Raw genomic sequence first — 26974 nt, 5'->3', positions numbered from 1 at the left:
GGACCATGCAATACCTTGAATCCGTCCAAAACTTATCTTTTCTTGGAAGTAGTTGGTTTCCCCCATAGGTTTGAGTCCGAGGACCATGCAATATCTTGGTTCTGTCCAAAACTTATCTTTTCTTGGAAGTAGTTGGTTTCCCCATAGGTTTGAGTTCGAGGACCATGCAAGACCTAGGTTCTGTCCAAAACTTTTCTTTTCTTGGAAGTAGTTGGTTTCCCCATAAGTTTGAGTCCGAGGACCAACGAAGACCTTGGTTCTGTCCAAAACTTATCTTTTCTTGGAAGTAGTTGGTTTCCCCATAGGTTTGAGTCCGAGGACCACGCAAGACCTTGGTTCTGACCAAAACTTATCTTTTCTTGGAAGTAGTTGGTTTCCCCATAGGTTTGAGTCTGTGGACCAGCCAAGACCTTGGTTTTGTCCAAAACTTATCTTTTCTTGGAAGTAGTTGGTTTCCCCAAAGGTTTGAGTCCGAGGACCGTGCAATATCTTAGTTCTGTCCAAAACTTATCTTTTCATGGAAGTAGTTGGTTTCCCCATAGGTTTGAGTCCGAGGACCATGCAATACCTTGAATCCGTCCAAAACTTATCTTTTCTTGGAAGTAGTTGGTTTCCCCCATAGGTTTGAGTCCGAGGACCATGCAATATCTTGGTTCTGTCCAAAATTTATCTTTTCTTGGAAGTTATTGGTTTCCCCCATAGTTTTGAGTCCGAGGAACATGCAAGACCTAGGTTCTGTCCAAAACTTATCTTTTCTTGGAAGTAGTTGGTTTACCTATAGGTTTGAGTCCGAGGACCATGCAAGACCTTGGTTCTGTCCAAAACCTATCATTTCTTGGAAGTAGTTGGTTTCCCCAAAAGTTTGAGTCCGAGGACCACGGAAGACCTTGGTTCTGCCCAAAACTTAACTTTTCTTGGAAGTAGTTGGTTTCCCCATAGGTTTGAGTCCAAGGACCATGCAATACCTTGGTTCTGTCCAAAACTTATTATTTCTTGGAAGTAGTTAGTTTTCCCATAGATTTGAGTCAAGGAAACATGCAAGACCTTGGTTCTGTCCAAAACTCATCTTTTCTTGGAAGTAGTTGGTTTCCCCATAGGTTTGAGTCCGAGGACCAAGCAATATCTTGGTTCTGTCCAAAACTTATCCTTTCTTGGAAGTAGTTGGTTTCCCGCATATGTTTGAGTCCGAGGACCATGCAAGACCTTGGTTCTGTCCAAAACTTATCCTTTCTTCGAAGTAGTTGGTTTCCCCATAGGTTTGAGTCCGAGGACCATGCAATACCTTGGATCTGTCAAAAACTTATCCATTCTTGGAAGTTATTGGTTTCCCCCATAGTTGTGAGTCCGAGGAACATGCAAGACCTAGGTTCTGTCCAAAACTTATCTTTTCTTGGAAGTAGTTGGTTTACCTATAGGTTTGAGTCCGAGGACCATGCAAGACCTTGGTTCTGTCCAAAACTTATCTTTGTTTTGGAAGTAGTTGGTTTCCCCATAGGTTTGAGTCTGAGGACCATGCAAGACCTTGGTTCTGTCCAAAACTTATCTTTCCTTGGAAGTAGTTGGTTTCCCCATAGGTTTGAGTCCGAGGACCATGCAAGACCTTGGTTCTGACCAAAACTTATCTTTTCTTGGAAGTAGGTTATTTCCCAATAGGTTTGACTCCAAGGACCAGGCAATATCTTGGTTCTGTCCAAAACTTATCTTTTCTTGGAAGTAGTTGGTTTCCCCATAGGTTTGAGTCGGAGGACCATGCAATACCATGAATCTGTCCAAAACTTATCCTTTCTTGGAAGTAGTTGGTTTCCCCCACAGGTTTGAGTCTGAGGACCATGCAAGACCTCGGTTCTGTCCAAAACTTATCCTTTCTTTGAAGTAGTTGGTTTCCCCATAGGTTTGTGTCAGAGGACCATGCAATACCTTGGTTCTTTCCAAAACTTATCCTTTCTTGGAAGTAGTTGGTTTCCCTTTAGGTTTGAGTCCGAGGACAATGCAAGAACTTGGTTCTGTCCAAAACTTATCTTTTCTTGGAAATAGTTGGTTTCCCCATAGGATTGAGTCCGACAACCATGCAAGACCTTGGTTCTTTCCAAAACTTATCTTTTCATGGAAGTAGTTGGTTTACCTATAGGTTTGAGTCCGAGGTCCATGCAAGACCTTGGTTCTGTCCAAAACTTATCTTTTTTTTGGAAGTGGTTGGTTTCCTCATAAGGTTGAGTCCGAGGACCATGCAAGACCTTGGTTCTGTCCAAAACTTATCTTTTTTTTGGAAGTAGTTGGTTTCCCCATAGGTTTGAGTCGGAGGACCATGCAAGACCTTGGTTCTGTCCAAAACCTATCTTTTCTTGGAAGTAGTTGGTTTCCCCAAAAGTTTGAGTCCGACGACCATGGAAGACCTTGGTTCTTCCCAAAACTTAACTTTTCTTGGAAGTAGTTGGTTTCCCCATAGGTTTGAGTCCGAGGACCATGCAATACCACGAATCTGTCCAAAACTTATCCTTTCTTGGAAGTAGTTGGTTTCCCCCATAGGTTTGAGTCTGAGGACCATGCAAGACCTCGGTTCTGTCCAAAACTTATCCTTTCTTTGAAGTAGTTGGTTTCCCCATACGTTTGTGTCAGAGGACCATGCAATACCTTGGTTCTTTCCAAAACTTATCCTTTCTTGGAAGTAGTTGGTTTCCCTTTAGGTTTGAGTCCGAGGACAATGCAAGAACTTGGTTCTGTCCAAAACTTATCTTTTCTTGGAAGTAGTTGGTTTCCCCATAGGATTGAATCCGACAACCATGCAAGACCTTGGTTCTTTCCAAAACTTATCTTTTCTTGGAAGTAGTTGGTTTACCTATAGGTTTGAGTCCGAGGACCATGCAAGACCTTGGTTCTATCCAAAACTTATCTTTTTTTTGGAAGTGGTTGGTTTCCCCATAAGGTTGAGTCCGAGGACCATGCAAGACCTTGGTTCTGTCCAAAACTTATCTTTTTTTTGGAAGTAGTTGGTTTCCCCATAGGTTTGAGTCGGAGGACCATGCAAGACCTTGGTTCTGTCCAAAACCTATCTTTTCTTGGAAGTAGTTGGTTTCCCCAAAAGTTTGAGTCCGACGACCATGGAAGACCTTGGTTCTTCCCAAAACTTAACTTTTCTTGGAAGTAGTTGGTTTCCCCATAGGTTTGAGTCCAAGGACCATGCGATACCTTGGTTCTGTCCAAAACTTATTATTTCTTGGAAGTAGTTAGTTTTCCCATAGATTTGAGTCAAGGAACCATGCAAGACCTTGGTTCTGTCCAAAACTCATCTTTTCTTGGAAGTAGTTGGTTTCCCTATAGGTTTGAGTCCGAGGACCATGCAATATCTTGGTTCTTTCCAAAACTTATCTTTTCTTGGAAGTAGTTGGTTTCCCTATAGGTTTGAGTCTGAGGACCATGCAAGACCTTGGTTCTGTCCAATACCTATCTTTTCTTGGAAGTAGTTGGTTTCCCTATAAGTTTGAGTCCGAGGACCATGGAAGACCTTGGTTCTGCAAAAAACTTATCTTTTCTTGGAAGTAGTTGATTTCCCCATAAGTTTGAATCCAAGGACCATGCAATACCTTGGTTCTGTCCAAAACTTATTATTTCTTGGAAGTAGTTCGTTTTCCCATAGGTTTGAGCCAAGGAACCATGCAAGACCTTGGTTCTGTCCAAAACTCATCTTTTCTTGGAAGTAGTTGGTTTCCCAATAGGTTTGAGTCCGAGGACCATGCAATATCCTGGTTCTGTCCAAAACTTATCCTTTCTTGGAAGTAGTTGGTTTCCCCCATATGTTTGAGTCCGAGGACCATGCAAGACTTTGGTTCTGTCCAAAACTTATCCTTTCTTGGAAGTAGTTGGTTTCCCCATAGGTTTGAGTCCGAGGACCATGCAATACCTTGGATCTGTCAAAAACTTATCCATTCTTCGAAGTTGTTGGTTTCCCCCATAGGTTTGAGTTCGAGGACCATGCAAGACCTAGGTTTTGTCCAAAACTTTTCTTTTCTTGGAAGTAGTTGGTTTCCCCATAGGTTTGAGTCCGAGGACCATGCAAGACCTTGGTTCTGTCCAAAACTTATCTTTTTTTTGGAAGTACTTGGTTTTCCCATAGGTTTGAGTCTGAGGACCATGCAAGACCTTGGTTCTGTCCAAACTTATCTTTTCTTGGAAGCAGTTGGTTTCCCCAAAGGTTTGAGTCCGAGGACCATGCAATATCTTGGTTGTGTCCAAAACTTATCTTTTCTTGGATGTAGTTGGTTTCCACATAGGTTTGAGTCCGAAGACCATGCAATACCTTGGATCTGTCCAAAACTTATCCTTTCTTGGAAGTAGTTGGTTTCCCCCATAGGTTTGAGTCCGAGGACCATGCAAGACCTTGGTTCTGTCCAAAACTTATCCTTTCTTGGAAGTAGTTGGTTTCCCCATAGGTTTGTGTCCGAGGACCATGCAATACCCTGGTTCTGTCCAAAACTTATCCTTTCTTGGAAGTAGTTGGTTTCCCTATAGGTTTGAGTCCGAGGACAATGCAAGAACTTGGTTATGTCCAAAACTTATCTTTTCTTGGAAGTAGTTGGTTTCCCCATAGGATTGAGTCCGAGGACCATGCAAGACCTTGGTTCTTTCCAAAACTTATCTTTTCTTGGAAGTAGTTGGTTTACCTATAGGTTTGAGTCCGGGGACCATGCAAGACCTTGGTTCTGTCCAAAACTTATCTTTTTTTTTGGAAGTAGTTGGTTTCCCCATAGGTTTGAGTCTGAGGACCATGCAAGACCTTGGTTCTGTCCAAAACTTATCTTTTCTTGGAAGTAGTTGGTTTCCCCATAGGTTTGAGTCCGAGGACCATGCAAGACCTTGGTTCTGACCAAAACTTATCTTTTCTTGGAAGTAGGTTATTTCCTAATAGGTTTGAGTCCAAGGACCATGCAATATCTTGGTTCTGTCCAAAACTTATCTTTTCTTGGAAGTAGTTGGTTTCCCCATAGGTTTGAGTCCGAGGACCATGCAATACCATGGATCTGTCCAAAACTTATCCTTTCTTGGAAGTAGTTGGTTTCCCCCATAGGTTTGAGTCCGAGGACCATGCAAGACCTCGGTTCTGTCCAAAACTTATCCTTTCTTTGAAGTAGTTGGTTTCCCCATAGGTTTGAGTCTGAGGACCATGCAAGACCTTGGTTATGTCCAAAACTTATCTTTTCTTGGAAGTAGTTGGTTTCCCCATAGGTTTGAGTCCGAGGACCATGCAAGACCTTGGTTCTGACCAAAACTTATCTTTTCTTGGAAGTAGGTTATTTCCCAATAGGTTTGAGTCCAAGGACCATGCAATATCTTGGTTCTGTCCAAAACTTATCTTTTCTTGGAAGTTGTTGGTTTCCCCATAGGTTTGAGTCCGAGGACCATGCAAGACCTAGGTTCTGTCCAAAACTTATCTTTTCTTGGAAGTAGTTGGTTTCCCCATAGGTTTGAGTCCGAGGACCATGCAAGACCTTGGTTCTGTCCAAAACTTATCTTTTTTTTGGAAGTAGTTGGTTTCCCCATAGGTTTGAGTCTGAGGACCATGCAAGACCTTGGCTCTGTCCAAAACTTATCTTTTCTTGGAAGTAGTTGGTTTCCCCATAGGTTTGAGTCCGAGGACCATGCAAGACCTTGGTTCTGACCAAAACTTATCTTTTTTTTGGAAGTAGTTGGTTTTCCCATAGGTTTGAGTCTGAGGACCATGCAAGACCTTGGTTCTGTCCAAAACTTATCTTTTCTTGGAAGTACTTGGTTTCCCCATAGGTTTGAGTCCGAGGACCATGCAAGACCTTGGTTCTGACCAAACTTATCTTTTCTTGGAAGTAGTTGGTTTCCCCAAAGGCTTGAGTCCGAGGACCATGCAATATCTTGGTTGTGTCCAAAACTTATCTTTTCTTGGATGTAGTTGGTTTCCACATAGGTTTGAGTCCGAAGACCATGCAATACCTTGGATCTGTCCAAAACTTATCCTTTCTTGGAAGTAGTTGGTTTCCCCCATAGGTTTGAGTCCGAGGACCATGCAAGACCTTGGTTCTGTCCAAAACTTATCCTTTCTTGGAAGTAGTTGGTTTCCCCATAGGTTTGTGTCCGAGGACCATGCAATACCCTGGTTCTGTCCAAAACTTATCCTTTCTTGGAAGTAGTTGGTTTCCCTATAGGTTTGAGTCCGAGGACAATGCAAGAACTTGGTTATGTCCAAAACTTATCTTTTCTTGGAAGTAGTTGGTTTCCCCATAGGATTGAGTCCGAGGACCATGCACGACCTTGGTTCTTTCCAAAACTTATCTTTTCTGGGAAGTAGGTTATTTTCGAATAGGTTTGAGTCCAAGGACCATGCAATATCTTGGTTCTGTCCAAAACTTATCTTTTCTTGGAAGTAGTTGGTTTCCCCATAGGTTTGAGTCCAAGGACCATGCAATACCATGGATCTGTCCAAAACTTATCCTTTCTTGGAAGTAGTTGGTTTCCCCTATAGGTTTGAGTCCGAGGACCATGCAAGACCTCGGTTCTGTCCAAAACTTGTCCTTTCTTTGAAGTAGTTGGTTTCCCCATAGGTTTGTGTCAGAGGACCATGCAATACCTTGGTTCTTTCCAAAACTAATCCTTTCTTGGAAGTAGTTGGTTTCCCTATAGGTTTGAGTCCGAGGACAATGCAAGAACTTGGTTCTGTCCAAAACTTATCTTTTCTTGGAAGTAGTTGGTTTCCCCTTAGGATTGAGTCCGAGGACCATGCAAGACCTTGGTTCTTTCCAAAACTTATCTTTTCTTGGAAGTAGTTGGTTTCCCTATAGGTTTGAGTCCGAGGACCATGCAAGACCTTGGTTCTGTCCAAAACTTATCTTTTTTTTGGAAGTAGTTGGTTTCCCCATAAGGTTGAGTCCGAGGACCATGCAAGACCTTGGTTCTGTCCAAAACTTATCTTTTTTTTGGAAGCAGTTGGTTTCCCCATAGGTTTAAGTCGGAGGACCATGCAAGACCTTGGTTCTGTCCAAAACCTATCATTTCTTGGAAGTAGTTGGTTTCCCCAAAAGTTTGAGTCCGAGGACCATGGAAGACCTTGGTTCTGCCCAAAACTTAACTTTTCTTGGAAGTAGTTGGTTTCCCCATAGGTTTGAGTCCAAGGACCATGCAATACCTTGGTTCTGTCCAAAACTTATTATTTCTTGGAAGTAGTTAGTTTTCCCATAGATTTGAGTCAAGGAACCATGCAAGACCTTGGTTCTGTCCAAAACTCATCTTTTCTTGGAAGTAGTTGGTTTCCCCATAGGTTTGAGTCCGAGGACCAAGCAATATCTTGGTTCTGTCCAAAACTTATCCTTTCTTGGAAGTAGTTGGTTTCCCGCATATGTTTGAGTCCGAGGACCATGCAAGACCTTGGTTCTGTCCAAAACTTATCCTTTCTTCGAAGTAGTTGGTTTCCCCATAGGTTTGAGTCCGAGGACCATGCAATACCTTGGATCTGTCAAAAACTTATCCATTCTTGGAAGTTATTGGTTTCCCCCATAGGTTTGAGTCCGAGGAACATGCAAGACCTAGGTTCTGTCCAAAACTTATCTTTTCTTGGAAGTAGTTGGTTTCCCTATAGGTTTGAGTCTGAGGACCATGCAAGACCTTGGTTCTGCCCAAAACTTATCTTTTTTTTGGAAGTAGTTGGTTTCCCCATAGGTTTGAGTCGGAGGACCATGCAAGACCTTGGTTCTATCCAAAACCTATCTTTTCTTGGAAGTAGTTGGTTTCCCCAAAAGTTTGAGTCCGAGGACCATGGAAGACCTTGGTTCTGCCCAAAACTTAACTTTTCTTGGAAGTAGTTGGTTTCCACATAGGTTTGAGTCCATGGACCATGCAATACCTTGGTTCTGTCCAAAACTTATTATTTCTTGGAAGTAGTTAGTTTTCCCATAGATTTGAGTCAAGGAACCATGCAAGACCTTGGTTCTGTCCAAAACTCATCTTTTCTTGGAAGTAGTTGGTTTCCCCATAGGTTTGAGTCCGAGGACCATGCAATATCTTGCTTCTGTCCAAAACTTATCCTTTCTTGGAAGTAGTTGGTTTCCCCCATATGTTTGAGTCCGAGGACCATGCAAGACCTTGGTTCTGTCCAAAACTCATCTTTTCTTGGAAGTAGTTGGTTTCCCCAAAGGTTTGAGTCCGAGGACCATGCAATATCCTGGTTCTGTCCAAAACTTATCCTTTCTTGGAAGTAGTTGGTTTCCCCCATATGTTTGAGTCCGAGGACCATGCAAGACCTTGGTTCTGTCCAAAACTTATCCTTTCTTGGAAGTAGTTGGTTTCCCCATAGGTTTGAGTCCGAGGACCATGCAATACCTTGGATCTGTCAAAAACTTATCCATTCTTCGAAGTTGTTGGTTTCCCCCATAGGTTTGAGTTCGAGGACCATGCAAGACCTAGGTTCGGTCCAAAACTTATCCTTTCTTGGAAGTAGTTGGTTTCCCCATAGGTTTGAGTCCGAGGACCATGCAAGACCTTGGTTCTGTCCAAAACTTATCTTTTTTTTGGAAGTAGTTGGTTTTCCCATAGGTTTGAGTCTGAGGACCAAGCAAGACCTTGGTTCTGTCCAAAACTTATCTTTTCTTGGAAGTACTTGGTTTCCCCATAGGTTTGAGTCCGAGGATCATGCAAGACCTTGGTTCTGACCAAACTTATCTTTTCTTGGAAGTAGTTGGTTTCCCCAAAGGTTTGAGTCCGAGGACCATGCAATATCTTGGTTGTGTCCAAAACTTATCTTTTCTTGGATGTAGTTGGTTTCCCCATAGGTTTGAGTCCGAAGACCATGCAATACCTTGGATCTGTCCAAAACTTATCCTTTCTTGGAAGTAGTTGGTTTCCGCCATAGGTTTGAGTCCGAGGACCATGCAAGACCTTGGTTCTGTCCAAAACTTATCCTTTCTTGGAAATAGTTGGTTTCCCAATAGGTTTGTGTCCGAGGACCATGCAATACCTTGGTTCTGTCCAAAACTTATCCTTTCTTGGAAGTAGTTGGTTTCCCTATAGGTTTGAGTCCGAGGAAATTGCAAAAACTTGGTTATGTCCAAAACTTATCTTTTCTTGGAAGTAGTTGGTTTCCCCATAGGATTGAGTCTGAGGACCATGCAAGACCTTGGTTCTTTCCAAAACTTATCTTTTCTTGGAAGTAGTTGGTTTACCTATAGGTTTGAGTCCGAGGACCATGCAAGACCTTGGTTCTGTCCAAAACTTATCTTTTTTTTGGAAGTAGTTGGTTTCCCCATAGGTTTGAGTCTGAGGACCATGCAAGACCTTGGTTCTGTCCAAAACTTATCTTTTCTTGGAAGTAGTTGGTTTCCCCATAGGTTTGAGTCCGAGGACCATACAATACCATGAATCTGTCCAAAACTTATCCTTTCTTGGAAGTAGTTGGTTTCCCCCATAGGTTTGAGTCCGAGGACCATGCAAGACCTCGGTTCTGTCCAAAACTTATCCTTTCTTTGAAGTAGTTGGTTTCCCCATAGGTTTGTGTCAGAGGACCATGCAATACCTTGGTTCTTTCCAAAACTTATCCTTTCTTGGAAGTAGTTGGTTTCCCTATAGGTTTGAGTCCGAGGACAATGCAAGAACTTGGTTCTGTCCAAAACTTATCTTTTCTTGGAAGTAGTTGGTTTCCCCATAGGATTGAGTCCGACAACCATGCAAGACCTTGGTTCTTTCCAAAACTTATCTTTTCTTGGAAGTAGTTGGTTTACCTATAGGTTTGAGTCCGAGGACCATGCAAGACCTTGGTTCTGTCCAAAACTTATCTTTTTTTTGGAAGTGGTTGGTTTCCCCATAAGGTTGAGTCCGAGGACCATGCAAGACCTTGGTTCTGTCCAAAACTTATCTTTTTTTTGGAAGTAGTTGGTTTCCCCATAGGTTTGAGTCGGAGGACCATGCAAGACCTTGGTTCTGTCCAAAACCTATCTTTTCTTGGAAGTAGTTGGTTTCCCCAAAAGTTTGAGTCCGAGGACCATGGAAGACCTTGCTTCTTCCCAAAACTTAACTTTTCTTGGAAGTAGTTGGTTTCCCCATAGGTTTGAGTCCAAGGACCATGCAATACCTTGGTTCTGTCCAAAACTTATTATTTCTTGGAAGTAGTTAGTTTTCCCATAGATTTGAGTCAAGGAACCATGCAATACCTTGGTTCTGTCCAAAACTCATCTTTTCTTGGAAGTAGTTGGTTTCCCCATAGGTTTGAGTCCGAGGACCATGCAATATCTTGGTTCTGTCCAAAACTTATCTTTTCTTGGAAGTAGTTGGTTTCCCTATAGGTTTGAGTCTGAGGACAATGCAAGACCTTGGTTCTGTCCAATACCTATCTTTTCTTGGAAGTAGTTGGTTTCCCTATAAGTTTGAGTCCGAGGACCATGGAAGACCTTGGTTCTGCAAAAAACTTATCTTTTCTTGGAAGTAGTTGATTTCCCCATAAGTTTGAATCCAAGGACCATGCAATACCTTGGTTCTGTCCAAAACTTATTATTTCTTGGAAGTAGTTCGTTTTCCCATAGGTTTGAGTCAAGGAACCATGCAAGACCTTGTTTCTGTCCAAAACTCATCTTTTCTTGGAAGTAGTTGGTTTCCCCATAGGTTTGAGTCCGAGGACCATGCAATATCCTGGTTCTGTCCAAAACTTATCTTTTCTTGGAAGTAGTTGGTTTCCCCATAGGATTGAGTCCGAGGACCATGCACGACCTTGGTTCTTTCCAAAACTTATCTTTTCTGGGAAGTAGGTTATTTCCGAATAGGTTTGAGTCCAAGGACCATGCAATATCTTGGTTCTGTCCAAAACTTATCTTTTCTTGGAAGTAGTTGGTTTCCCCATAGGTTTGAGTCCGAGGACCATGCAATACCTCGGTTCTGTCCAAAACTTATCCTTTCTTGGAAGTAGTTGGTTTCCCCTATAGGTTTGAGTCCGAGGACCATGCAAGACCTCGGTTCTGTCCAAAACTTATCTTTTCTTGGAAGTACTTGGTTTCCCCATAGGTTTGAGTCCGAGGACCATGCAAGACCTTGGTTCTGACCAAACTTATCTTTTCTTGGAAGTAGTTGGTTTCCCCAAAGGCTTGAGTCCGAGGACCATGCAATATCTTGGTTGTGTCCAAAACTTATCTTTTCTTGGATGTAGTTGGTTTCCACATAGGTTTGAGTCCGAAGACCATGCAATACCTTGGATCTGTCCAAAACTTATCCTTTCTTGGAAGTAGTTGGTTTCCCCCATAGGTTTGAGTCCGAGGACCATGCAAGACCTTGGTTCTGTCCAAAACTTATCCTTTCTTGGAAGTAGTTGGTTTCCCCATAGGTTTGTGTCCGAGGACCATGCAATACCCTGGTTCTGTCCAAAACTTATCCTTTCTTGGAAGTAGTTGGTTTCCCTATAGGTTTGAGTCCGAGGACAATGCAAGAACTTGGTTATGTCCAAAACTTATCTTTTCTTGGAAGTAGTTGGTTTCCCCATAGGATTGAGTCCGAGGACCATGCACGACCTTGGTTCTTTCCAAAACTTATCTTTTCTGGGAAGTAGGTTATTTTCGAATAGGTTTGAGTCCAAGGACCATGCAATATCTTGGTTCTGTCCAAAACTTATCTTTTCTTGGAAGTAGTTGGTTTCCCCATAGGTTTGAGTCCAAGGACCATGCAATACCATGGATCTGTCCAAAACTTATCCTTTCTTGGAAGTAGTTGGTTTCCCCTATAGGTTTGAGTCCGAGGACCATGCAAGACCTCGGTTCTGTCCAAAACTTGTCCTTTCTCTGAAGTAGTTGGTTTCCCCATAGGTTTGTGTCAGAGGACCATGCAATACCTTGGTTCTTTCCAAAACTAATCCTTTCTTGGAAGTAGTTGGTTTCCCTATAGGTTTGAGTCCGAGGACAATGCAAGAACTTGGTTCTGTCCAAAACTTATCTTTTCTTGGAAGTAGTTGGTTTCCCCTTAGGATTGAGTCCGAGGACCATGCAAGACCTTGGTTCTTTCCAAAACTTATCTTTTCTTGGAAGTAGTTGGTTTCCCTATAGGTTTGAGTCCGAGGACCATGCAAGACCTTGGTTTTGTCCAAAACTTATCTTTTTTTTGGAAGTAGTTGGTTTCCCCATAAGGTTGAGTCCGAGGACCATGCAAGACCTTGGTTCTGTCCAAAACTTATCTTTTTTTTGGAAGCAGTTGGTTTCCCCATAGGTTTAAGTCGGAGGACCATGCAAGACCTTGGTTCTGTCCAAAACCTATCATTTCTTGGAAGTAGTTGGTTTCCCCAAAAGTTTGAGTCCGAGGACCATGGAAGACCTTGGTTCTGCCCAAAACTTAACTTTTCTTGGAAGTAGTTGGTTTCCCCATAGGTTTGAGTCCAAGGACCATGCAATACCTTGGTTCTGTCCAAAACTTATTATTTCTTGGAAGTAGTTAGTTTTCCCATAGATTTGAGTCAAGGAACCATGCAAGACCTTGGTTCTGTCCAAAACTCATCTTTTCTTGGAAGTAGTTGGTTTCCCCATAGGTTTGAGTCCGAGGACCAAGCAATATCTTGGTTCTGTCCAAAACTTATCCTTTCTTGGAAGTAGTTGGTTTCCCGCATATGTTTGAGTCCGAGGACCATGCAAGACCTTGGTTCTGTCCAAAACTTATCTTTTCTTGGAAGTAGTTGGTTTACCTATAGGTTTGAGTCCGAGGACCATGCAAGACCTTGGTTCTGTCCAAAACTTATCTTTTTTTTGGAAGTGGTTGGTTTCCCCATAAGGTTGAGTCCGAGGACCATGCAAGACCTTGGTTCTGTCCAAAACTTATCTTTTTTTTGGAAGTAGTTGGTTTCCCCATAGGTTTGAGTCGGAGGACCATGCAAGACCTTGGTTCTGTCCAAAACCTATCTTTTCTTGGAAGTAGTTGGTTTCCCCAAAAGTTTGAGTCCGAGGACCATGGAAGACCTTGCTTCTTCCCAAAACTTAACTTTTCTTGGAAGTAGTTGGTTTCCCCATAGGTTTGAGTCCAAGGACCATGCAATACCTTGGTTCTGTCCAAAACTTATTATTTCTTGGAAGTAGTTAGTTTTCCCATAGATTTGAGTCAAGGAACCATGCAATACCTTGGTTCTGTCCAAAACTCATCTTTTCTTGGAAGTAGTTGGTTTCCCCATAGGTTTGAGTCCGAGGACCATGCAATATCTTGGTTCTGTCCAAAACTTATCTTTTCTTGGAAGTAGTTGGTTTCCCTATAGGTTTGAGTCTGAGGACAATGCAAGACCTTGGTTCTGTCCAATACCTATCTTTTCTTGGAAGTAGTTGGTTTCCCTATAAGTTTGAGTCCGAGGACCATGGAAGACCTTGGTTCTGCAAAAAACTTATCTTTTCTTGGAAGTAGTTGATTTCCCCATAAGTTTGAATCCAAGGACCATGCAATACCTTGGTTCTGTCCAAAACTTATTATTTCTTGGAAGTAGTTCGTTTTCCCATAGGTTTGAGTCAAGGAACCATGCAAGACCTTGTTTCTGTCCAAAACTCATCTTTTCTTGGAAGTAGTTGGTTTCCCCATAGGTTTGAGTCCGAGGACCATGCAATATCCTGGTTCTGTCCAAAACTTATCTTTTCTTGGAAGTAGTTGGTTTCCCCATAGGATTGAGTCCGAGGACCATGCACGACCTTGGTTCTTTCCAAAACTTATCTTTTCTGGGAAGTAGGTTATTTCCGAATAGGTTTGAGTCCAAGGACCATGCAATATCTTGGTTCTGTCCAAAACTTATCTTTTCTTGGAAGTAGTTGGTTTCCCCATAGGTTTGAGTCCGAGGACCATGCAATACCATGGATCTGTCCAAAACTTATCCTTTCTTGGAAGTAGTTGGTTTCCCCTATAGGTTTGAGTCCGAGGACCATGCAAGACCTCGGTTCTGTCCAAAACTTATCTTTTCTTGGAAGTACTTGGTTTCCCCATAGGTTTGAGTCCGAGGACCATGCAAGACCTTGGTTCTGACCAAACTTATCTTTTCTTGGAAGTAGTTGGTTTCCCCAAAGGCTTGAGTCCGAGGACCATGCAATATCTTGGTTGTGTCCAAAACTTATCTTTTCTTGGATGTAGTTGGTTTCCACATAGGTTTGAGTCCGAAGACCATGCAATACCTTGGATCTGTCCAAAACTTATCCTTTCTTGGAAGTAGTTGGTTTCCCCCATAGGTTTGAGTCCGAGGACCATGCAAGACCTTGGTTCTGTCCAAAACTTATCCTTTCTTGGAAGTAGTTGGTTTCCCCATAGGTTTGTGTCCGAGGACCATGCAATACCCTGGTTCTGTCCAAAACTTATCCTTTCTTGGAAGTAGTTGGTTTCCCTATAGGTTTGAGTCCGAGGACAATGCAAGAACTTGGTTATGTCCAAAACTTATCTTTTCTTGGAAGTAGTTGGTTTCCCCATAGGATTGAGTCCGAGGACCATGCACGACCTTGGTTCTTTCCAAAACTTATCTTTTCTGGGAAGTAGGTTATTTTCGAATAGGTTTGAGTCCAAGGACCATGCAATATCTTGGTTCTGTCCAAAACTTATCTTTTCTTGGAAGTAGTTGGTTTCCCTATAGGTTTGAGTCCGAGGACAATGCAAGAACTTGGTTCTGTCCAAAACTTATCTTTTCTTGGAAGTAGTTGGTTTCCCCTTAGGATTGAGTCCGAGGACCATGCAAGACCTTGGTTCTTTCCAAAACTTATCTTTTCTTGGAAGTAGTTGGTTTCCCTATAGGTTTGAGTCCGAGGACCATGCAAGACCTTGGTTTTGTCCAAAACTTATCTTTTTTTTGGAAGTAGTTGGTTTCCCCATAAGGTTGAGTCCGAGGACCATGCAAGACCTTGGTTCTGTCCAAAACTTATCTTTTTTTTGGAAGCAGTTGGTTTCCCCATAGGTTTAAGTCGGAGGACCATGCAAGACCTTGGTTCTGTCCAAAACCTATCATTTCTTGGAAGTAGTTGGTTTCCCCAAAAGTTTGAGTCCGAGGACCATGGAAGACCTTGGTTCTGCCCAAAACTTAACTTTTCTTGGAAGTAGTTGGTTTCCCCATAGGTTTGAGTCCAAGGACCATGCAATACCTTGGTTCTGTCCAAAACTTATTATTTCTTGGAAGTAGTTAGTTTTCCCATAGATTTGAGTCAAGGAACCATGCAAGACCTTGGTTCTGTCCAAAACTCATCTTTTCTTGGAAGTAGTTGGTTTCCCCATAGGTTTGAGTCCGAGGACCAAGCAATATCTTGGTTCTGTCCAAAACTTATCCTTTCTTGGAAGTAGTTGGTTTCCCGCATATGTTTGAGTCCGAGGACCATGCAAGACCTTGGTTCTGTCCAAAACTTATCCTTTCTTCGAAGGAGTTGGTTTCCCCATAGGTTTGAGTCCGAGGACCATGCAATACCTTGGATCTGTCAAAAACTTATCCATTCTTGGAAGTTATTGGTTTCCCCCATAGGTTTGAGTCCGAGGAACATGCAAGACCTAGGTTCTGTCCAAAACTTATCTTTTCTTGGAAGTAGTTGGTTTCCCTATAGGTTTGAGTCTGAGGACCATGCAAGACCTTGGTTCTGTCCAAAACTTATCTTTTTTTTGGAAGTAGTTGGTTTCCCCATAGGTTTGAGTCGGAGGACCATGCAAGACCTTGGTTCTATCCAAAACCTATCTTTTCTTGGAAGTAGTTGGTTTCCCCAAAAGTTTGAGTCCGAGGACCATGGAAGACCTTGGTTCTGCCCAAAACTTAACTTTTCTTGGAAGTAGTTGGTTTCCACATAGGTTTGAGTCCATGGACCATGCAATACCTTGGTTCTGTCCAAAACTTATTATTTCTTGGAAGTAGTTAGTTTTCCCATAGATTTGAGTCAAGGAACCATGCAAGACCTTGGTTCCGTCCAAAACTCATCTTTTCTTGGAAGTAGTTGGTTTCCCCATAGGTTTGAGTCCGAGGACCATGCAATATCTTGGTTCTGTCCAAAACTTATCCTTTCTTGGAAGTAGTTGGTTTCCCCCATATGTTTGAGTCCGAGGACCATGCAAGACCTTGGTTCTGTCCAAAACTTATCCTTTCTTGGAAGTAGTTGGTTTCCCCATAGGTTTGAGTCCGAGGACCATGCAATACCTTGGATCTGTCAAAAACTTATCCATTCTTGGAAGTTGTTGGTTTCCCCCATAGGTTTGAGTCCGAGGACCATGCAAGACCTAGGTTCTGTCCAAAACTTATCTTTTCTTTGAAGTAGTTGGTTTCCCTATAGGTTTGAGTCTGAGGACCATGCAAGACCTTGGTTCTGTCCAAAACTTATCTTTTTTTTGGAAGTAGTTGGTTTCCCTATAGGTTTGAGTCGGAGGACCATGCAAGACCTTGGTTCTGTCCAATACCTATCTTTTCTTGGAAGTAGTTGGTTTTCCTATAAGTTTGAGTCCGAGGACCATGGAAGACCTTGGTTCTGCCCAAAACTTATCTTTTCTTGGAAGTAGTTGATTTCCCCATAGGTTTGAATCCAAGGACCATGCAATACCTTGGTTCTGTCCAAAACTTATTATTTCTTGGAAGTAGTTCGTTTTCCCATAGGTTTGAGTCAAGGAACCATGCAAGACCTTGGTTCTGTCCAAAACTCATCTTTTCTTGGAAGTAGTTGGTTTCCCCAAAGGTTTGAGTCCGAGGACCATGCAATATCCTGGTTCTGTCCAAAACTTATCCTTTCTTGGAAGTAGTTGGTTTCCCCCATATGTTTGAGTCCGAGGACCATGCAAGACCTTGGTTCTGTCCAAAACTTATCCTTTCTTGGAAGTAGTTGGTTTCCCCATAGGTTTGAGTCCGAGGACCATGCAATACCTTGGATCTGTGAAAAACTTATCCATTCTTCGAAGTTGTTGGTTTCCCCCATAGGTTTGAGTTCGAGGACCATGCAAGACCTAGGTTCTGTCCAAAACTTATCCTTTCTTGGAAGTAGTTGGTTTCCCCATAGGTTTGAGTCCGAGGACCATGCAAGACCTTGGTTCTGTCCAAAACTTATCTTTTTTTTGGAAGTAGTTGGTTTTCCCATAGGTTTGAGTCTGAGGACCAAGCAAGACCTTGGTTCTGTCCAAAACTTATCTTTTCTTGGAAGTACTTGGTTTCCCCATAGGTTTGAGTCTGAGGATCATGCAAGACCTTGGTTCTGACCAAACTTATCTTTTCTTGGAAGTAGTTGGTTTCCCCAAAGGTTTGAGTCCGAGGACCATGCAATATCTTGGTTGTGTCCAAAACTTATCTTTTCTTGGATGTAGTTGGTTTCCCCATAGGTTTGAGTCCGAAGACCATGCAATACCTTGGATCTGTCCAAAACTTATCCTTTCTTGGAAGTAGTTGGTTTCCGCCATAGGTTTGAGTCCGAGGACCATGCAAGACCTTGGTTCTGTCCAAAACTTATCCTTTCTTGGAAATAGTTGGTTTCCCAATAGGTTTGTGTCCGAGGACCATGCAATACCTTGGTTCTGTCCAAAACTTATCCTTTCTTGGAAGTAGTTGGTTTCCCTATAGGTTTGAGTCCGAGGACAATGCAAGAACTTGGTTATGTCCAAAACTTATCTTTTCTTGGAAGTAGTTGGTTTCCCCATAGGATTGAGTCCGAGGACCATGCAAGACCTTGGTTCTTTCCAAAACTTATCTTTTCTTGGAAGTAGTTGGTTTACCTATAGGTTTGAGTCCGAGGACCATGCAAGACCTTGGTTCTGTCCAAAACTTATCTTTTTTTTGGAAGTAGTTGGTTTCCCCATAGGTTTGAGTCTGAGGACCATGCAAGACCTTGGTTCTGTCCAAAACTTATCTTTTCTTGGAAGTAGTTGGTTTCCCCATAGGTTTGAGTCCGAGGACCATGCAATACCATGAATCTGTCCAAAACTTATCCTTTCTTGGAAGTAGTTGGTTTCCCCCATAGGTTTGAGTCCGAGGACCATGCAAGACCTCGGTTCTGTCCAAAACTTATCCTTTCTTTGAAGTAGTTGGTTTCCCCATAGGTTTGTGTCAGAGGACCATGCAATACCTTGGTTCTTTCCAAAACTTATCCTTTCTTGGAAGTAGTTGGTTTCCCTATAGGTTTGAGTCCGAGGACAATGCAAGAACTTGGTTCTGTCCAAAACTTATCTTTTCTTGGAAGTAGTTGGTTTCCCCATAGGATTGAGTCCGACCACCATGCAAGACCTTGGTTCTTTCCAAAACTTATCTTTTCTTGGAAGTAGTTGGTTTACCTATAGGTTTGAGTACGAGGACCATGCAAGACCTTGGTTCTGTCCAAAACTTATCTTTTTTTTGGAAGTGGTTGGTTTCCCCATAAGGTTGAGTCCGAGGACCATGCAAGACCTTGGTTCTGTCCAAAATTTATCTTTTTTTTGGAAGTAGTTGGTTTCCCCATAGGTTTGAGTCGGAGGACCATGCAAGACCTTGGTTCTGTCCAAAACCTATCTTTTCTTGGAAGTAGTTGGTTTCCCCAAAAGTTTGAGTCCGGGGACCATGGAAGACCTTGCTTCTTCCCAAAACTTAACTTTTCTTGGAAGTAGTTGGTTTCCCCATAGGTTTGAGTCCAAGGACCATGCAATACCTTGGTTCTGTCCAAAACTTATTATTTCTTGGAAGTAGTTAGTTTTCCCATAGATTTGAGTCAAGGAACCATGCAATACCTTGGTTCTGTCCAAAACTCATCTTTTCTTGGAAGTAGTTGGTTTCCCCATAGGTTTGAGTCCGAGGACCATGCAATATCTTGGTTCTGTCCAAAACTTATCTTTTCTTGGAAGTAGTTGGTTTCCCTATAGGTTTGAGTCTGAGGACAATGCAAGACCTTGGTTCTGTCCAATACCTATCTTTTCTTGGAAGTAGTTGGTTTCCCTATAAGTTTGAGTCCGAGGACCATGGAAGACCTTGGTTCTGCAAAAAACTTATCTTTTCTTGGAAGTAGTTGATTTCCCCATAAGTTTGAATCCAAGGACCATGCAATACCTTGGTTCTGTCCAAAACTTATTATTTCTTGGAAGTAGTTCGTTTTCCCATAGGTTTGAGTCAAGGAACCATGCAAGACCTTGGTTCTGTCCAAAACTCATCTTTTCTTGGAAGTAGTTGGTTTCCCCATAGGTTTGAGTCCGAGGACCAAGCAATATCCTGGTTCTGTCCAAAACTTATCCTTTCTTGGAAGTAGTTGGTTTCCCCCATATGTTTGAGTCCGAGGACCATGCAAGACTTTGGTTCTGTCCAAAACTTATCCTTTCTTGGAAGTAGTTGGTTTCCCCATAGGTTTGAGTCCGAGGACCATGCAATACGTTGGATCTGTCAAAAACTTATCCATTCTTCGACGTTGTTGGTTTCCTCCATAGGTTTGAGTTCGAGGACCATGCAAGACCTAGGTTTTGTGCAAAACTTATCTTTTCTTGGAAGTAGTTGGTTTCCCCATCAGTTTGAGTCCGAGGACCATGCAAGACCTTGGTTCTGTCCAAAACTTATCTTTTTTTTGGAAGTACTTGGTTTTCCCATAGGTTTGAGTCTGAGGACCATGCAAGACCTTGGTTCTGTCCAAACTTATCTTTTCTTGGAAGTAGTTGGTTTCCCCAAAGGTTTGAGTCCGAGGACCATGCAATATCTTGGTTGTGTCCAAAACTTATCTTTTCTTGGATGTAGTTGGTTTCCACATAGGTTTGAGTCCGAAGACCATGCAATACCTTGGATCTGTCCAAAACTTATCCTTTCTTGGAAGTAGTTGGTTTCCCCCAGAGGTTTGAGTCCGAGGACCATGCAAGACCTTGGTTCTGTCCAAAACTTATCCTTTCTTGGAAGTAGTTGGTTTCCCCATAGGTTTGTGTCCGAGGACCATGCAATACCCTGGTTCTGTCCAAAACTTATCCTTTCTTGGAAGTAGTTGGTTTCCCTATAGGTTTGAGTCCGAGGACAATGCAAGAACTTGGTTATGTCCAAAACTTATCTTTTCTTGGAAGTAGTTGGTTTCCCCATAGGATTGAGTCCGAGGACCATGCAAGACCTTGGTTCTTTCCAAAACTTATCTTATCTTGGAAGTAGTTGGTTTACCTATAGGTTTGAGTCCGAGGACCATGCAAGACCTTGGTTCTGTCCAAAACTTATCTTTTTTTTGGAAGTAGTTGGTTTCCCCATAGGTTTGAGTCTGAGGACCATGCAAGACCTTGGTTCTGTCCAAAACTTATCTTTTCTTGGAAGTAGTTGGTTTCCCCATAGGTTTGAGTCCGAGGACCATGCAAGACCTTGGTTCTGACCAAAACTTATCTTTTCTTGGAAGTAGGTTATTTCCCAATAGGTTTGAGTCCAAGGACCATGCAATATCTTGGTTCTGTCCAAAACTTATCTTTTCTTGGAAGTAGTTGGTTTCCCCATAGGTTTGAGTCCGAGGACCATGCAATACCATGGATCTGTCCAAAACTTATCCTTTCTTGGAAGTAGTTGGTTTCCCCCGTAGGTTTGAGTCCGAGGACCATGCAAGACCTCGGTTCTGTCCAAAACTTATCCTTTCTTTGAAGTAGTTGGTTTCCCCATAGGTTTGTGTCAGAGGACCATGCAATACCTTGGTTCTGTCCAAAACTTATCTTTTTTTTGGAAGTAGTTGGTTTCCCCATAGGTTTGAGTCTGAGGACCATGCAAGACCTTGGTTCTGTCCAAAACTTATCTTTTCTTGGAAGTAGTTGGTTTCCCCATAGGTTTGAGTCCGAGGACCATGCAAGACCTTGGTTCTGACCAAAACTTATCTTTTCTTGGAAGTAGGTTATTTCCCAATAGGTTTGAGTCCAAGGACCATGCAATATCTTGGTTCTGTCCAAAACTTATCTTTTCTTGGAAGTTGTTGGTTTCCCCATAGGTTTGAGTCCGAGGACCATGCAAGACCTAGGTTCTGTCCAAAACTTATCTTTTCTTGGAAGTAGTTGGTTTCCCCATAGGTTTGAGTCCGAGGACCATGCAAGACCTTGGTTCTGTCCAAAACTTATCTTTTTTTTGGAAGTAGTTGGTTTCCCCATAGGTTTGAGTCTGAGGACCATGCAAGACCTTGGTTCTGTCCAAAACTTATCTTTTCTTGGAAGTAGTTGGTTTCCCCATAGGTTTGAGTCCGAGGACCATGCAAGACCTTGGTTCTGACCAAAACTTATCTTTTTTTTGGAAGTAGTTGGTTTTCCCATAGGGTTGAGTCTGAGGACCATGCAAGACCTTGGTTCTGTCCAAAACTTATCTTTTCTTGGAAGTACTTGGTTTCCCCATAGGTTTGAGTCCGAGGACCATGCAAGACCTTGGTTCTGACCAAACTAATCTTTTCTTGGAAGTAGTTGGTTTCCCCAAAGGTTTGAGTCCGAGGACCATGCAATATCTTGGTTGTGTCCAAAACTTATCTTTTCTTGGATGTAGTTGGTTTCCACATAGGTTTGAGTCCGAAGACCATGCAATACCTTGGATCTGTCCAAAACTTATCCTTTCTTGGAAGTATTTGGTTTCCCCCATAGGTTTGAGTCCGAGGACCATGCAAGACCTTGGTTCTGTCCAAAACTTATCCTTTCTTGGAAGTAGTTGGTTTCCCCATAGGTTTGTGTCCGAGGACCATGCAATACCCTGGTTCTGTCCAAAACTTATCCTTTCTTGGAAGTAGTTGGTTTCTCTATAGGTTTGAGTCCGAGGACAATGCAAGAACTTGGTTATGTCCAAAACTTATCTTTTCTTGGAAGTAGTTGGTTTCCCCATAGGATTGAGTCCGAAGACCATGCAAGACCTTGGTTCTTTCCAAAACTTATCTTTTCTTGGAAGTAGTTGGTTTACCTATAGGTTTGAGTCCGAGGACCATGCAAGACCTTGGTTCTGTCCAAAACTTATCTTTTTTTTTGGAAGTAGTTGGTTTCCCCATAGGTTTGAGTCTGAGGACCATGCAAGACCTTGGTTCTGTCCAAAACTTATCTTTTCTTGGAAGTAGTTGGTTTCCCCATAGGTTTGAGTCCGAGGACCATGCAAGACCTTGGTTCTGACCAAAACTTATCTTTTCTTGGAAGTAGGTTATTTCCCAATAGGTTTGAGTCCAAGGACCATGCAATATGTTGGTTCTCTCCAAAACTTATCTTTTCTTGGAAGTAGTTGGTTTCCCCATAGGGTTGAGTCCGAGGACCATGCAAGACCTTGGTTCTGTCCAAAACTTATCTTTTTTTTGGAAGTACTTGGTTTTCCCATAGGTTTGAGTCTGAGGACCATGCAAGACCTTGGTTCTGTCCAAACTTATCTTTTCTTGGAAGTAGTTGGTTTCCCCAAAGGTTTGAGTCCGAGGACCATGCAATATCTTGGTTGTGTCCAAAACTTATCTTTTTTTTGGAAGTACTTGGTTTTCCCATAGGTTTGAGTCCGAGGACCATGCAAGACCTTGGTTCTGTCCAAAACTTATCTTTTTTTTGGAAGTACTTGGTTTCCCCATAGGTTTGAGTCCGAGGACCATGCAAGACCTTGGTTCTGACCAAACTTATCTTTTCTTGGAAGTAGTTGGTTTCCCCAAAGGTTTGAGTCCGAGGACCATGCAATATCTTGGTTGTGTCCAAAACTTATCTTTTCTTGGATGTAGTTGGTTTCCACATAGGTTTGAGTCCGAAGACCATGCAATACCTTGGATCTGTCCAAAACTTATCCTTTCTTGGAAGTAGTTGGTTTCCCCCATAGGTTTGAGTCCGAGGACCATGCAAGACCTTGGTTCTGTCCAAAACTTATCTTTTTTTTTGGAAGTAGTTGGTTTCCCCATAGGTTTGAGTCTGAGGACCATGCAAGACCTTGGTTCTGTCCAAAACTTATCTTTTCTTGGAAGTAGTTGGTTTCCCCATCGGTTTGAGTCCGAGGACCATGCAAGACCTTGGTTCTGACCAAAACTTATCTTTTCTTGGAAGTAGGTTATTTCCCAATAAGTTTGAGTCCAAGGACCATGCAATATCTTGGTTCTCTCCAAAACTTATCTTTTCTTGGAAGTAGTTGGTTTCCCCATAGGTTTGAGTCCGAGGACCATGCAAGACCTTGGTTCTGTCCAAAACTTATCTTTTTTTTGGAAGTACTTGGTTTTCCCATAGGTTTGAGTCTGAGGACCATGCAAGACCTTGGTTCTGTCCAAACTTATCTTTTCTTGGAAGTAGTTGGTTTCCCCAAAGGTTTGAGTCCGAGGACCATGCAATATCTTGGTTGTGTCCAAAACTTATCTTTTTTTTGGAAGTACTTGGTTTTCCCATAGGTTTGAGTCTGAGGACCATGCAAGACCTTGGTTCTGTCCAAAACTTATCTTTTTTTTGGAAGTACTTGGTTTCCCCATAGGTTTGAGTCCGAGGACCATGCAAGACCTTGGTTCTGACCAAACTTATCTTTTCTTGGAAGTAGTTGGTTTCCCCAAAGGTTTGAGTCCGAGGACCATGCAATATCTTGGTTGTGTCCAAAACTTATCTTTTCTTGGATGTAGTTGGTTTCCACATAGGTTTGAGTCCGAAGACCATGCAATACCTTGGATCTGTCCAAAACTTATCCTTTCTTGGAAGTAGTTGGTTTCCCCCATAGGTTTGAGTCCGAGGACCATGCAAGACCTTGGTTCTGTCCAAAACTTATCCTTTCTTGGAAGTAGTTGGTTTCCCCATAGGTTTGTGTCCGAGGACCATGCAATACCCTGGTTCTGTCCAAAACTTATCCTTTCTTGGAAGTAGTTGGTTTCCCTATAGGTTTGAGTCCGAGGACAATGCAAGAACTTGGTTATGTCCAAAACTTATCTTTTCTTGGAAGTAGTTGGTTTCCCCATAGGATTGAGTCCGAGGACCATGCAAGACCTTGGTTCTTTCCAAAACTTATCTTTTCTTGGAAGTAGTTGGTTTACCTATAGGTTTGAGTCCGAGGACCATGCAAGACCTTGGTTCTGTCCAAAACTTATCTTTTTTTTTGGAAGTAGTTGGTTTCCCCATAGGTTTGAGTCTGAGGACCATGCAAGACCTTGGTTCTGTCCAAAACTTATCTTTTCTTGGAAGTAGTTGGTTTCCCCATAGGTTTGAGTCCGAGGACCATGCAAGACCTTGGTTCTGACCAAAACTTATCTTTTTTTTGGAAGTAGTTGGTTTTCCCATAGGGTTGATGTAACACCCGCCTCACTTAAATTTAATTTTATTTCTTCTAAAGTGAAATTGATGAATTATTTAATTTATTGTGAAGGTGATATTATTTTTATATTATGATATCTACAAAGAAAATAAATAAAAGATGTAACGTGAGAGTTATTTTGTGGATTATTCATATTAAACTTTTAGTCTCCTTATCAGTTAAGGACAAGGATAAGAGACTAAAACCTAATTGGATTAGGAGTTTAAGTGTTATTGGAATTCTTTAGAGTTCTGTCCCATCTAAACAACCTTAATATGAGTTCAGTGGGAATTGAAGTCTTGGGAGGCTTATTTAAGCTTTTAGTGGGTTTTATATTTGAGCCCAAGTGAAAACAGTTTTTACGTGTAAGTAAGTTAGGGTTTTCCTGCTGAAAGATAGAGAGAGAGAGAGAGAGACGGCAAAGTTACAAGAAACAAATCCTGCATCCGTATGGTCGTGTGATCAGGTATACCTCTCTCTCAAACCCTCATGGAAATAACCTAGTTGCTAGAGCTTACGCTTGGTAGTGGGGCTGGACTTTTGAATCTTGTAATCTATATTGTGGTCAAGTTCTAAACTTTTATCAATGCATGCTTCAGGTCACTATGTCCTACGGGTAGGAATTAATTGGTGAATCTTTTGTGTTCTTTCTATGGCTTACGGGTAGGATAGATCTTTGAATATTATATACATTTATATATGTTAGATAAACTTTCTAACACTCAGTACATACTATAGCTTCTATGTCCTACGGGTAGAATTTTCTATGGAGGATATATATTATTTTGGGTTAATATGATCTACAAGCATGTGATCATTTGGAAGCCAACTTGTACTGGGAGAATTTAATAATATAGAGATTTACATTTCGGCTCATTAGAATTGTTTACTAGGTATTGATTTTGGAGTACTTGATAAAGCAATTGAGTATTAGATTAGCTATAGTTTCAGAATGAGTAATGAAATATGAATTTTAAGAGTGAAATTTATATTTTGTTGCTACCTTAGTGTATCCATTCTTATTGAGTCGTCTTGTGTTTATTTAGGTTCTAATTGATATTGTTTCAGACCGTTGAGGTGAAGCTTGGTTTAACAACTAGAGGTAAGTGGACTTCAGAACATGACGTCTCTCAGGACGTTTATATCTATATATATTTATGGTAAAAATATATTTATATATACACTATTGCAAAAGTGAAGTTTCCAAAAACTTATACTATTATCAATGCTTTGTACACATACCTAAATTTTATTATTTCTTAAGTGTTACTTTGAATCTGTATGTGTTAAGAATGACTCAAAACTATATTTTTGAGAAAGTATTTGTTATAAGATATATGATTGGTATTGACAATATTGTAATAAAGTAAGAATGTTTTCAAATAGTCAACAAGACAGTCTGCAATCTTTGCCAACACAGGGTTAAGTGTTGGCCTTCGGCCGATGTAGTGTTATTGTGGTGTGGTGTAGTGTTATCGTTTGCTCTTTGGAGCCAGTGTTGCCTCTTTGAGGTTAGTGTTACTGTTCCCTATGGGAATCACCCACCAAGTGTTTAGCAGCTTATGTCTTTGTCGGGCTAATGTTTAATGTTTTCCACATCAAACTATTGTTTTATTGTTATTGGCTGTTACAAGTGGAAAAATTATTTATTACTATATTAAATTGTTTCTACCTATCTAGTGTATTTTGGCCAATTAAAGTGGTTACTATTTTATTTACTGATTACAATATTATAGTAAATGTTTTGTAAAGACTATATTTTGTTAATGATACTAATGTTTTGTTTTGAAAGACATCCTCATGTTATGTTGTCTCTTATTGGGCTTCTAGCTCACCCCCCTTTCTCCACCTTTCAGATTAGAGCAGTGGAATATCTTTTGGTGGTAGATCATTGGAGACATAGATTGAAGACTTCCTTTGGAGCTATGTTAGTTGAGGGATTGTTTTAGTATATTTTCTTAGGATAGTAATTTTGGCATTTGTGGAACTCTTTGAGATTATATTTGGAGACTTTATTGTTAAAGTTTTGTTTTTATGGATTTCATAGGAAAGATTTTGATTACTTGAAGTTTATTTGTGGATATTTATTTACGCTCTGTTCCATTATATTATTGTTGAGTATTTCTAAGACAAGTTGTGCATCTAAATCCTTGGTATGGGTTTGGGGTGTTACAGTTGAGTCTGAGGACCATGCAAGACCTTGGTTCTGTCCAAAACTTATCTTTTCTTGGAAGTACTTGGTTTCCCCATAGGTTTGAGTCCGAGGACCATGCAAGACCTTGGTTCTGACCAAACTTATCTTTTCTTGGAAGTAGTTGGTTTCCCCAAAGGTTTGAGTCCGAGGACCATGCAATATCTTGGTTGTGTCCAAAACTTATCTTTTCTTGGATGTAGTTGGTTTCCACATAGGTTTGAGTCCGAAGACCATGCAATACCTTGGATCTGTCCAAAACTTATCCTTTCTTGGAAGTAGTTGGTTTCCCCCATAGGTTTGAGTCCGAGGACCATGCAAGACCTTGGTTCTGTCCAAAACTTATCCTTTCTTGGAAGTAGTTGGTTTCCCCATAGGTTTGTGTCCGAGGACCATGCAATACCCTGGTTCTGTCCAAAACTTATCCTTTCTTGGAAGTAGTTGGTTTCTCTATAGGTTTGAGTCCGAGGACAATGCAAGAACTTGGTTATGTCCAAAACTTATCTTTTCTTGGAAGTAGTTGGTTTCCCCATAGGATTGAGTCCGAGGACCATGCAAGACCTTGGTTCTTTCCAAAACTTATCTTTTCTTGGAAGTAGTTGGTTTACCTATAGGTTTGAGTCCGAGGACCATGCAAGACCTTGGTTCTGTCCAAAACTTATCTTTTTTTTTGGAAGTAGTTGGTTTCCCCA

The 26974-nt window shown here is 41.6% G+C and overlaps 1 long non-coding RNA gene across 1 annotated transcript; it reads left to right on the top strand.

Moving 5' to 3' along the window:
• The first annotated feature begins 24500 nt into the window (after nucleotides 1-24500).
• LOC126693978 (uncharacterized) lies at nucleotides 24501-26165 on the top strand. Its single transcript, XR_007645585.1, has 3 exons — nucleotides 24501-24557; nucleotides 25138-25193; nucleotides 25948-26165. It is a non-coding gene; the product is annotated as an uncharacterized LOC126693978 (long non-coding RNA).
• The last annotated feature ends 809 nt before the right edge of the window (nucleotides 26166-26974 follow it).

The sequence above is a fragment of the Quercus robur genome, chromosome 8 (genome assembly GCF_932294415.1).
Source record: "Quercus robur chromosome 8, dhQueRobu3.1, whole genome shotgun sequence".
NCBI lineage: Eukaryota > Viridiplantae > Streptophyta > Magnoliopsida > Fagales > Fagaceae > Quercus > Quercus robur.
This window is presented reverse-complemented; position numbering and strand designations above follow the sequence as displayed.